This window comes from Bactrocera tryoni, chromosome 2 (genome assembly GCF_016617805.1).
Source record: "Bactrocera tryoni isolate S06 chromosome 2, CSIRO_BtryS06_freeze2, whole genome shotgun sequence".
Taxonomy (NCBI): Eukaryota; Metazoa; Arthropoda; class Insecta; order Diptera; family Tephritidae; genus Bactrocera; species Bactrocera tryoni.
The window spans coordinates 11,042,461-11,055,865 of record NC_052500.1 but is presented as its reverse complement, the minus strand read 5'-3'; positions in this window follow the sequence as shown (position 1 = coordinate 11,055,865).

Here is a 13,405-nt window from a genome sequence, read left to right as displayed (position 1 = left end):
GCCAAATAACTGAAAAAAATAATACATGTCAGCTTGACACGACTCCCGCGTGATCTGTCAAAACAAGGTTATTGAAAAAATGACCTCTGCTTGGATAACCCGTTAAATATCGTTGAGATTTCTATATGCGAATGCAAATGATGAACTGAATTTCCTTATTTCTTGTAAAGTCTTTCCAGTCTGAAAATCCGACTAAGACTATGGGTAGGAATATATTGTAAGAACCAATTTATTTTGGGTTAGGCTGGTAGATTAACTTGAGAAGAACCCAAATTTGAAATCTGATTTTTTACCCAAAGCAGTACCTCTACCTCAATCAGCATGGTTTCAGTTTCGCTACTCGTAACTTGAGCTTAAATTAGCTTCGTTACAAAAACCTATTAGATTTTTCTAATTGAAATAAGTGAAACCTGCAAAGGTCATTGGACTCTCAAGAAACCCTTTTGTGTTTTAAATTTCGTGTAATTAAAAGATAAAGCCATATTTTGCAATTGACTTGCCGCAATTTTAACTTTCACAACTTTTCATTAAAAAAGACGCTCATAATTCATAATTTTTGCGCGTTTTTATTGTTATTGCTGTTTGCTCAACAGCGAATTGCGGTGAGTTTAGCAAGCGCCACCTCGTGGTAGTGCTGGTAGCCCGGTGCAAGGCGGCGCGGCTATTGATGCTGCAGGGTATGTCCACATGTGCTCGGATGTGTGTGTGTATATGTAAATTTAGCAAAACAATCAACATTATTAATACAACAAAGCGAGCCAAAAACAGATTCATAAATAGCCAAGACTATTGTAGGTGGGCTTGTTGCAGAAACACCGGTGTGTGGTGCTGGCAGCTTTGATATATAGGTCCGCAGCTCAACCGCTGCGCATTTTTGTTAGTGTCTTGAGCACTGCAAAGAAATTTGCAACTCATTGAAGCGATTATTAGCAGCGTGTTTGCTGCTTGCTTTGCTTTGATTTGCCACCGTCTAATGGCGCCCCCGCTCAACTGCCGTATGATACCGCAATGTCTGTATATACATATGTATTTCATATGCGCCAGCCATAATTTAAATTTTCTTCCCTGCATGTCATATCATTTGTATACCATGAACGAGGTATATTGAGTTTGTCGCGAAGCTTGTGACACCCAGAAGGGAAAGTCGCGGACCCTTTAAAGTATATAATATATAAATTAATGATAAATTTTTGAGATATCGATTTGAAATTTTGCACACTTACTTTTGCTCCCCAAGCAGCTTCACACTTGTTGGAACTGTTAAGATCGGACCACTGTTAGATATACCTGCTATGCAAACTGATCGGCCAAAATTATGCTCTTGTATGAAAAACTTTTTTGTTTGACAAGATATCTTCACGAAATTTAGTATGGATTGTTGTTTAGGGCGACGGTATAATATCCGAAAATATTTTCCAAATCGGATCACAATAGCATATAGCTGTCATACAAATTGATCGGTAAAAATCGGGTTTTTGTATGAAAAAGTTTTTTATATAACGAGGTATCTTCATGAAATTCGGTACGGATTATAGTTGAAGGCTATATTACAATCTCCGAAGAAATCGTTTAAATCGAACCACTATAGCATATAGCTGCCATACAAACCAACCGATCCGTATCAAGGTAGAGAACTTTTTATACCCTTTTATGCTATTAGAAAAGTACCTGTGAAGGGTATTATAGCTTCACTGCAACCAAAGTTAACGTTTTTTCTTGCATTTATTTAGATGAGCAACAGCAACAACAATACTTAATCGCTTTCGTAGTAGCAGCATCGGCGGCACTTCAAAAGCGGATAATTTTAATAAGAAAATTTTGCATTAGTATCTCCTCTGCTTCCTTGTACGTATTAAAATTTTCAAAGAGGCAAAATATTTCATGCAAACCTGTTGCTTACACCCACACGTGCTGCGTTCCCGCCCCTTTTATCCACCTGTTGCGGCTGCTGATGCTGCACTGTTTGTGTGGTTGTTGTTTTTGTAATTTTTGTTGTTGTTGTTGTCGTTGTTATTATTTTCTTGTTTTTGTTGTTTTTTGTAACTTGTTGTTGTTATTTCCTTATTTTTGTTGTTGTTGTTATTTTCTTGTCTTCTGTTGTTGTTGTTGTCCCTGTTGCTGCTGCAATAAAAGTTGGCAACTGCTGTTGCTACAATTGTGCATAACACGTTTGCACAACAACAACAACAACAACAGTAATAATAATGATAACAACCACAGCAGCAACACAAATTCTTATTGTTGCCATTTTTTTGCACTTCCATGTCGGCATGCATCAGCATCCTTGTATAGACATACATACACATATATACATTTGTATGTTGGCATGTCTTCTTTTTTCTCAACTTTTATTTATTCATGTGTGCCGCTAATGAATTGCTCAGCTATGCAGTGAAAGGCGCGACGGCGATTGCATTGTTTTACCACTGCCGTTGCTGCTGTATCTGCTGCATTTAATGTTTGTTTGTGAATGTGAAATCTCTTCCATCGCATTTCTGAAACTGCCACAACGCTCGTTCGGCCGCACGAAAGTTCACGCCTTTATGTGATTTGTGTGACGTGCAAATTATGGCCGCCGTCAAGTGAACAGTGTGCATTTAGGCGCGTATCAGCGCCACTAGTCTTATATGTATATAATTATATAATTACACATATGTACATACAGACAATGCTAATTTTAACTTGGCTATGCGTTTTCTGCGCCCAGTTCCTTCAAGCATTTAAGCCATGCTGCTCCTCATCTTAAAGTGGCAGCTTTGCGCCATGCCATTCCGCTACATTTGCTGCCATATTTGCATATAAAGCATGTATGTATGCATTTACATACATATGTTATTGGCGCACACGCCTCTTTTCTGGTATGGTTGTCTTGATTTATATGCTTTTATTTCGTTTTTTTTTTGCAATTACGCATATTTGAAGTTCTTGCGCTTCACTGAACTGCTTTATTTATATCGCTCTAAATATGAACATACATATACATATGCATATACATATAAATATACACAAGTACATATGTATTTGCGTAGATTGAAGAAATCACCAACATTTGGCAATGACAAATTATTTATGCTCCCTCTCTGCTGCCTTATATGGTGCGCCATCAATTTTGCTGGGTGTGATTTGTGCTAATTTTTCACATAATTCTCTCATGCGATAAATTAATTTATTTGCGAGTAATAACTATGTACATACAGATATGCAGATTTCGTTATGAATCCAACACCAAATCGTCTTAGATCTTGGCTTTTGCAAATCTGCAGCTCAGTCTGGTGTTGTTCTCTGACAAGAAAGTGATTACTTATTAAATAACATAATTCTAGCAAGTATCCTTAATATTTCAAAAATTAGCTTAGTCTATGACTTTCTTAAATTTAAAAGACGAAATTCGAGCGTCATCTTTATCAATGTCAAAATACTTCGAAGATTCAAAAAAAAAAAAAAAATAAATAAATAAATAAACTGATGTAAATAAAGTGGCTAAACAAACTCAAAAATTTGAAATGAGGACGAAACTGCGGTATAACCTTCTTCGTTCATTAAATCTCAGAAGTATCGAATAAAGAGTTCTGGCCTCGAAGAAGAAGAAAACTAAAAGCGAAGTGACATTTCAATGCTTTCAAATATATAAGTGTATGTTTTGCATAACCTTAAAAGTCTTAAAACTGAGTCAAAGACTAAGCCCTTTACTCCTAGAGTAAGTTTTCGACAGCAAATGGTCTACAAGGCAGCTAAAAAGTTACAGCAAATCATGTTTTCAACTCATTTTCGTAAGCGGATTGTAAAGACAGCTGTCGTCGAATATTTTTTGTCTCATTCTAGAGTTATAAGTTATATCTTTCATCAATTATACACCCAGAATTACAGTTTTGAAAACAATTCCAGTATGATTGAGTGATTGCAATAACGATTAGTTTAATATTTCTGAAAAGAAGGCATTTCCGGCCAATAAAAAAGTTAATAACCGAATTCGAATTTGCATTACAGTGGATCGTCGAAATATCGAATGTGTATGAAAAATACCAGACTTGAGATCGTTTAAAAAATAGCCTCAGTTTTTGGAAATATTAACCAATATGGACTCAATAGCGGACTGGAAAAAGGATTGAAACAAGTATTCTAAAAATAGAAGGCACAATAGACCCTAAGTCGCGGTGCAATCCTCATTTATTTATCTATTCTATAAGAAAAAGGCATTAAAAAAGGCCTATTGGGTAGTTCACTAAAAATTTCGTTCATTTAGTAAAATTTAAACACAATTTTTTCATTATGTAAAACATTTTTTAAAATTATAGATTCTCTATTTTGACTCAATAGCTTTTGCAATCTTTTTCCACGTTCATAATATTTTTGAACCTTGCAGGCAAAAGTTTTCAAAAAACTGCTCCAAGTGGTTTTTAACGTCCTGCTTTGAGGTGAAGGTCCTGTCATCCAAACAATTTCGCAAACATCGAAATAAGTAATAGTGCGAAGGTGTCAAGTCTAAGCAATATGATAGGTGTGATAGCATATACCATTCAGGCTTCAAACGCTTTTGGCTAGTCATCAAACTTGTATGAAGTTCTCCATTATCATAGTGGAACACTACACCGTTTCTATTAGTCAATTCTGGCCTCTTATGTTTGAGTGCATTACTCCATTTATCCAGCTGATTACAATACACTTGAGAATTTTCAGAATCAATCGTGGTATTGTCGGGCAAAAGCCCAAAATAAACGATCCCTTTGGAATTCCATCAACTTGTTCGGTGACTATCGGTCTTCGAAATGGTTTGAGCTGATTCATCCTTTTTAGACCATGATTTATTGTGCTTTAGAGTCTGGTAAACAGCCTACTTTTCGTCGACAGTAACAATGCGCTTAAAAAATGGATAACTACTTTGACGTTTGATGGGAAAATCACGGTCGTTCGAAATTCGAAATTAATCCTAAACATTTTATTATTATGAATTATGATTATGAACGGTCGCGTTCGACAAATTTATTCTTTCTGCAATCTCTCAAGTTAAGTATATTATCCACATCGGCTCCAAGAGTCCCTACAGGACGTGGTGAATCCTCAAGATTGAAATTACCGGAACGAAATGTTTCAAAGCAATTTTTGCTTTGGCGTTCAGTCAACACACCTTTCCATATAGTACATCATATAATTTTCGCCTTGCTTGAAGTGGATTTTTACTCTTTTAATAATGAAACAGTAAAGTAAGCGGAAAATTCTATCATTGATATTCCCTCTTCGATAGGGCATCAAACAAAAACTATTCTTAAAAATTTATTTTTTTTTAGAAAAAAGCCTCACTATATCAGCTGTTCAAATATATAAAAAAATTTAATAAGACCCTCTATATAATAATACCCTGTATATAACAATATAAATAGGCAGGGCTTCCTTTTATTTCGCGTAGTATCGGCTTTTGTTTTATATTGTCGATGGCTAAAATATTCTCAGAATCCCATAAGTTCGGTACTTCTCAATTGTACTTTCTTGAAGTCTTTAATTGCCTCAGCAATTTAATTAAGTCAACTATTAATGGCCAAGAATATGCTAATTGATTTAATTAAATATAACCTAAAGTTAGGTTACCCACTTTGTGTTTCACACAGCGCTTTAATTGCGGCAGTTTGAGAATATTTTTTGAGCATATTACTGTAGGCAATTTGATAAATTACTAAATTAAGCTTGATAATTTGACAAATTGGATAAGCAATTCGGCTGAGAGTTTAGCAGATGTTTTGTGCAATATTCTGCAACGAAATGCGAACATGTTTAATTGTATTCTCAAGACTTAACTTCTTGATTTTGTTTTAACGAAAAGAACTCGATGATTGTTGACCTTGCGCTCTTTAAGTATTATTAATGCTCATTATATCACTTAATAATGTGCGATAAAAATTACAGCTCGAACATTATTTTATTTATTCTAAAATGAGAAGAAAAAAATTCACAAATAAAGAAATTTTTTACTTCGAAAAGTCATCACACAATTTCAAAACTAGTATATAAATCTCATGCCTAAACTTCAAATTGAAATCTCATCATACAATTTATACACGTACTCACTTCACATTCCTAAAAGTGTCTGAAATGTGCTCATTATCAATGATATCGTGAGTTTGTATTTCGCAGTAGTTGTAAATAACGGTCTATAGCAATTAGATTAGACTAATTGCTTTCCATTCAACGGTAATTCGTAGCTATTTGAGCAATAAACGTGTAACTAGGTACTGTTAGTAGAATTAAACACCAATTAGGAAATGATAAACAAGATAACCAAGCTGAACAACATGTGTGCCTGAAGCGACGAAATTAAATTTTTACTGCTCTAGATTGTAAAGTAGTTACATGCCACACGAGTGAGTCAGTTATACGCCGCGGCACATACAAAATTTCATATATGATTGTTGCTTACATTCTTGTCGTAAAAACTGGAAGCCAAATCCCCATATGAGTGCGAAAACCCCGAAAATAGTTGGAAGACAGCAAACGTGCGCTGTTTCTACCCAATTTTTTCTCTCTTTTAATTTTCTATGTCTCGTTGCATTGTATTGTGGTATTTTCACACAAAATTTGGGTCAATTGAATGCTTGAAAACTGGTTCGACGGTGGCAATTTAGTACGTGCGAGCATGGAATTACCAGCAACAACAACAAACAAACGGTAAATAAAGTAAAGGCAAATGTGGGGAGGGGTTAAACTCGAACGAAACGTAATAAAAGCATGTCTTGTAAAAAACAGCTAGGTTATGTACATGTACGCATGTGGTCTTCAGAATTTGGACCCAGCCCTTGGCTTGAGATTGTCCTCTACTTTTTTAACTTTCGCAATAGAAATTTTCTGCATTTTGGTAAGCAAAAGTTCCAAGATCAACTTCGCTTCCCTTATTTGTTTGTGGGTACAATTACTTTAGTTTACAGAAGTGGTCTCCAGATGGATTAATCAAAGACACTCAGGGCATGAACCCTGAACCTATACGTAGGCTGGAAAACTTTTGTTCAGGATCTTGTTCAATGGACGACAAGTTATTTAGATACTTTCTCTATTTGAATATTTTGTTTTTTGGACGTTTTTTTGGTTTTGTTTTGCTCCAATTAATAAGATCTGAGATCCCAGTGCCCTGAAAAGATTCGGAGCACATAGGGAACTTTGCTGGACAACACTGTCTATTTTAGAACAGTCACTACCACCAGATCAAACGATTGTTTACAAAAGTTGATTGAAAAACTTATACACTATGTTGATGTTACCCGAAGCATTCACTCCGATACCACAGCTGCTCGCTGACAGTGAGCTCAAAGCTAGTGAAGTCAAGCATTCCTATACTATTATCACCATGCTACTTCGAAATAAAACTTGTCTGGTTACCTGACGTCCCTGCATTTGGGGTGGTTTTTACGTGACGGGTCTTTAGCTTTAAATGGATGTATTTTGGCTACACATAGGATACTTTGTCCAAGATTGGAAGTCGTGAGCTGCTTCTGCCATGTGTAAAAGAATCTCCAATTCCCAAGTAAATGGTGCTCAGATCCCTTCCCTCACTTGCGTAAACTTCTACATACGAGTCCATCCTCTCTGCTATAACCGCTTATGGGTTGTCAATACCAATAAAGAAGAATGTTGCCTGACGACGGCGAAGTTGATTGTAAAGGCGATGAACTTGCTTGCCTTCCCAAATTCCATCAAAATGGGAACGAGCCGAGCTCCACTGTTTTCGTGCAATCGGGCTCGGAACTATTGGCTTCGCGCGAGTTCAGCAAGCACTTGTGGAGTTGTGAAGGCCTTCTGCCTCAGGGTGGAACATAAAATATTAATCGACCTCTTAACTCTTAGCAAAGCTCACATCGTCTCAATGATAGGCGTCTTAACTGAACACTGACCCATTAGCACTCACGCGGTGAGGCTATAGATTTCGGTTGATAACACTTGTCAAATTTGCAATGAGGAAGAGGAGGTGGAAACATTTAGTCACTTTCTCCTCCACTGTTCAGCTCTTGCCAGAGTAAAGTTGAAGCATCTCGATTGGCTTACCGGTGACTCCGCTGAAATTAATATTAACCGCATCAATAAATGTTTGGCAGTCTCTAGGCACTTTGTCGATAGTTTTTTTGATCGATACCAAGGAGTTCTGGACATCACATCGGATAAGCGGCTCCAGCAGTCCAAGTGAGATTATGCGTGGCTTAAAGATAACTCAGCCTATTTACCTAAAGTAGCCAAACCTACCCGAGGTTGTAGACCTATTTTGAAAACCGAGCAGTTATGATCTCAAAAAAAGTTTTAATCGAGCTTTTGGGTTTACAGGCAAGCGTTCTTAAAACAACTTTTGCTGTTCTTAAAACAGTGATGTGGAAAATATTTCTGAACCTCGTTCTCTTTTCAAAAAATCGTATCGCTTAGTTTTTAACTGTCAGTTTAGAGTTTTTTCCGCTCTTAACTCAAACAGCTGCTGTCAATCTATTTATTTAAACGAGTTGCGCGTTCGTTTCACCATTGTCCAAGTGTTGCACTCGGGTATAAAAAACAAACTTACCGCACAGCCGATTATAGCTGGTCTCGTTACATATATTTTTCGCCGCCTCTCCCCACATACACGAGTACTTAAACTGCCTGGTGTGGCACGAAACTTGCGCGACGACGCTTTAAGTACATGTGTGAATAACTATAGCAACATTGTTGGCAAAAATGCTACAACAACAACAACATACGAATATAATTTGCAATAACAGCTGTGGAAAGCGCACACAAATTACCCACTAACTCCATTACCACGAGTGAGTAGCTGTCGGCAAATTCCGTGGTCGAGACACACATATACACACACCAACTCAAAACATATCTGTAAACATATACAGCTCATATGCAGCTGTAACACTCGGTTCGTATAAGGCCAGGACTAGAGCAAAAATTTTAAAAATTCACTTGAAACGATTTGCGGCAACTTATCCGTTAAGCGCTCACCTCCGGTGCGGTGAGCGAGTGAGGTGCTGAACCAACTCAAGTGTGTTGTTGTTGATATATACATAAATATGCTTGTAGTTACATGTATGCGTAGGCACATTGACCAACTCAAATCTGACTAATAACAGCGCGCGTTGTTGTTGCTGCTGCTGCTTGGGCAGCATTCTTGCGCTGCTCTAAACGCCATTGCTTTGATTGGCATAAATGGGCAGCCACTGCTTGATTCCTGCGCGACATATAATCTTTTCCTTAATCACTTCATTCATTGCCACAACATTCAGCACGAGATTAACAGCACACACATACACTCAAGCACCTCTATGGCGCAAGTGGGCGTTTCGCCAGCAACCGGCAGCGCCACATCATGCCACTCTCATTCGTTTTCAATTGAATTTAATGTTCTTTTAAGGTTCTAGGTACATAAGTGGACCCGACACTGGAGTGGGCTTTCGTCGCAGCTTCGCTTCTTACAGAAGTGCTAATGCGCGGCGAGTTTAAGTGCAAATGTGTTTGTGTGTAGGTGCGTGTATGTTGCCATGGATCAGTCGTGTCGGTAGCCGTAGGTAGGCGTTAATTTGATTTGCTGTTAAATTGCAATTAAAACGAGTACTCGCACTACTGGATTTATGCTCAGCTGATCGTTAGAGCAAACTAATTTGTAATGGAATGGAAAGGGCGAAACGCTGTGTGTAAGCTGGGTGTTGAATTTGTCAGCAAATCTACACTAATTGGTGCTGATAAGAAGATGACGCTTTAAAGGCACATCCAGAGGTTTTTGTGAATAAAATACTGTTTTGAACTCTCAAGATTATATCCATACAAGATAAAAATACACAGTTAACTTCGCAAAAGAAACCTAAGAAAAAATCTAAAAAGAAAATCAAAATTGGTTAATTCTTTTTCTTAGTTTAATTCTCGCCAAAATTTTGATCGTTTTTGGCCGGCTAAAATTCGATTTTTGCATCGGCGTCTGACTTGTAGGTCATGACCCTTACCTTCATGAACTCATAATTCACCCCACCACTTTTCGCCAGCGATTCTATTGATACTTTGTTAGTAGTAGCACGTCACGTCAGCTTGCGTTGCGTGCTTCTCGAAAGCCTTAAAGAAATTCCAACCCTGAGTTGCCAGTTTTGGGTTGAAGGCTCTGATGAGCTGCATTATTTAGCCCGGTTGCAATGCCATAGCCGAAATTTATGCCTTGGTCGGGATGGGTTATGTTTCCTGTCGACCACTACTAGCCTGGCTCCCGAGTACCTCCTCAACCTTGGCTATAAAGCTGGTCGGAGTCATCACATGTTATGATCTAACCCTGGTACCAGACGGCATCCATTTAGCTGACCTCTGGCTTCCACTGCTGGCGGTTCAAGCTCAATTAATAGATTATTGGAGCTCCTGTGGAAGCTCCTTATTAGATGGCGATTGTAGCTGCACCCTTTTCAGCAGGTGGGCAGTATGTCGCTTCTCCGCATACCTGGGTCACCGACCTTAAAAACTACGCCATTCCCCGGTAGGCGGCCTACTAGCAACAACAATTTCTTCATTTCCATTCCTTCTCTGTTTATCAGCAATACTTTGGAAACAGGTTTGGTTCCGGCTGCCGCTAGAGTTGTTGCATTCCAGCCAGCTACCTGTAAGCTTAGCTCATCTCCCGTTTAAATAAATCAAACTTCATTCCTGTGCTTGTGTTGTCTGTTTTCGAGCTCGAAATAACAACTTCGGCTTTTTTACAGTAGACTCCTTTAATTATTTTTTTCGTTCGTATTTCGGACCCACGAATGTAGGGGAAAGTCCATTTCCGCACAGCCCCCGCTATGGAAGCAAGGGTATCTTAGCACGGAGAGCGCCAGGTATCCGTAAGCTCCGTTCGAACCTGCGTACTTAAAGGCTCCCAACCAGGTTGATTCTCAGCACGCGTCGCAGACACCTTATTCCAACTTTTTCTATAACGCCAACTATAGTAAGATTCCCCATTTGAATTTGGGCTGTTCAGGAGCAACGAATACTCAGATAAACCTTAGACAGACCTTAGCTAGATACTTCCCAACTCCAATAGGGGCGAACCGTTGCCCTGTCCCGGCCTTCGTCGTGATATTGTAGTATCTATTATCAGTCAACACCATCGAGGAGGGCTCAGCGGAAAGTTTTTTTTTACCAACAGTGCATTAAGTACTGAATCTCTAATATTTTTTGAGCTTTTGTTCCGACGTTTAGTCCACGGTTATCTATTCACTTCATTTACCTCATTTTGATTTATGGGTTTGTGTAATCATAAAAAAATTGTCGTAAGGACAAACATGTTTTCATTTCTTCTTTTCATGCGCTTTCTTTATTGAAAACTACAACAAATCATTTAAGTGGCTGTCGTTCATTTTACCATAGCCCGAAGTTTTTCTTGCTTTCTTAAGACCTTTCAAATCTTACCAACTGCTACTCACCTGCAGCGCCTGGCTTAAAAAATATGAGCACTTTCAAATATTTTATGATTTTTGCTCCATAAAAGCATAATATCCCTTACAACTTCCAGTCACTTTCCTTCGGTTTGCTGCAATTCGCCATTCCAATGACATAGAAAGAAAGATGTGACATGTTACAAGCGAACAAATGAAGGCAACATTTTGCTACAAGAGCAATTTATGGTGCATACAATGTATGTATGTATATTTTTCGTTCATGGATTTAGGTATAAGGGGTGTGAATATTTTAACAATTTTTTTTTCTTTGTGAAGATAAAATTGTTTCATGATCATCTGATTAAGACTACAGAGCATAAGTCTTACGATAAACAAAAATATTATTTATATAATCATAAAAAAATTAACAAAGTTGTTTCTGCTTAACAAACTAACCGACAAAGTAACCGCTACAAAAAGACCGATAGAAACCGACCTAACAAAATTAGCTTCTTGTATGGGAAACTTTTTTATTTAACAAGATGTCTTCACGAAATTTGCCATGAATTTGTGTCAAAGCCATCGCTATAATCTCCGAAAAATATTTTCTAGATCGGACCACTATATCTATCAGCTGTCATATAAACTTAACGAACTAAATGCAGTTAATTTACAAAAAAACCTCTTTAATTAACGAGATATCTTAACGAAATTTGGCATAGATTATTTTCTAAGCTAATGCTACCATCTCCGAAGATATTATTCAGATCGTACCACTATAGCATATAGTTGTCATACAAACTGACCTATCAAAATAAAGTTCTTGTATGAAATTTTTTTTCATTTGACGAGATAACGGAACAAGATTTAGCATGGATTATTGTCTCAGCCAGTGCTACAATCTCCGAAGATATTATTCAGATCGGAACACTATAGCATATAGCTGCCATACAAACTGAGCGATCAAAATCAAATTTTTGTATGGAAAACTTTTTTGTATGACAAATTATCTTCACGAAATATTAGAAAGCATTAGTAATAGCAATAAATAATAATATTTCAAAAAGTTTTATTAAAAAAAAAATAAATATTTTACTACATAACTAGCAAAAGCAGTCATACCCCTAATATTTGCACCTGCATTATAATGCAGAAATAGCTAATATGTATGCTTTTTTTCAGCTGTAAAACAGCTTCCTCCTGTGCATATACATATATTTAACTACACACAAACATACACATGTTTTTAATAAACTCATGCTCAGGGCCAACAGCTTTTATTTGAGCTCCTTTGCGACACGTCAACGCCAGGAACGCCCTATAATGTTTGTAGCCTCATTGAATATGTGTGCGTGTGAGTGTTTGAGCAGTTGAAAGTTTAACACTTGAACTTGCAATTTGAAAAATTGCCAGTCAATTGTGCCGTAAAATACAGCAAAAATAGCCCGAAATATGAGTGAACACCACCACTCACAGGCACTCAAATATAAATACATAAGTACATATGTTTTCATACCCCGCACCCGCTTGTGTGCCTGTAATGTGGCTGTGTGTGTACGTGCCACCGCATGCATTGGCACACGCTTCAAGCAGCTGTAATGTTGCCACAAAAAGGCGCAAATTTACTGCAGCAAACAACTTTGCAAGTGGCAATTGGCCGCCCGAGCACAACAATGTCAAGTATGATGCCCCCGCTACCGCGCTAGCTGCAATTACAAAAATGCAGAATTGCACACACACACACACAGTTGAATGCAGTTGCACATGCATGTGCAAAGTGTTAAAATTGAAGAGTATAGCGGTATAGAGGCGTGTGCAAACATTTGTGGCGACAAGTGGATGCAGCAAGGCAACAAAGGTGGTCGTGACAGGGGGCCCGCGGCGTTGCCACTACAACTTTGAATAGCGATTTCTGTGAAAAAATACAGTAGTTAAATGGCAAATAGTCTGTCGCAGTGCAACAACAGCAAGAAAAAGCGCAAAAAATAGAGCACATCTTATTCACACATACACACTCACATGTATTCACATAGTTGTACATACACTTGGCCACACTG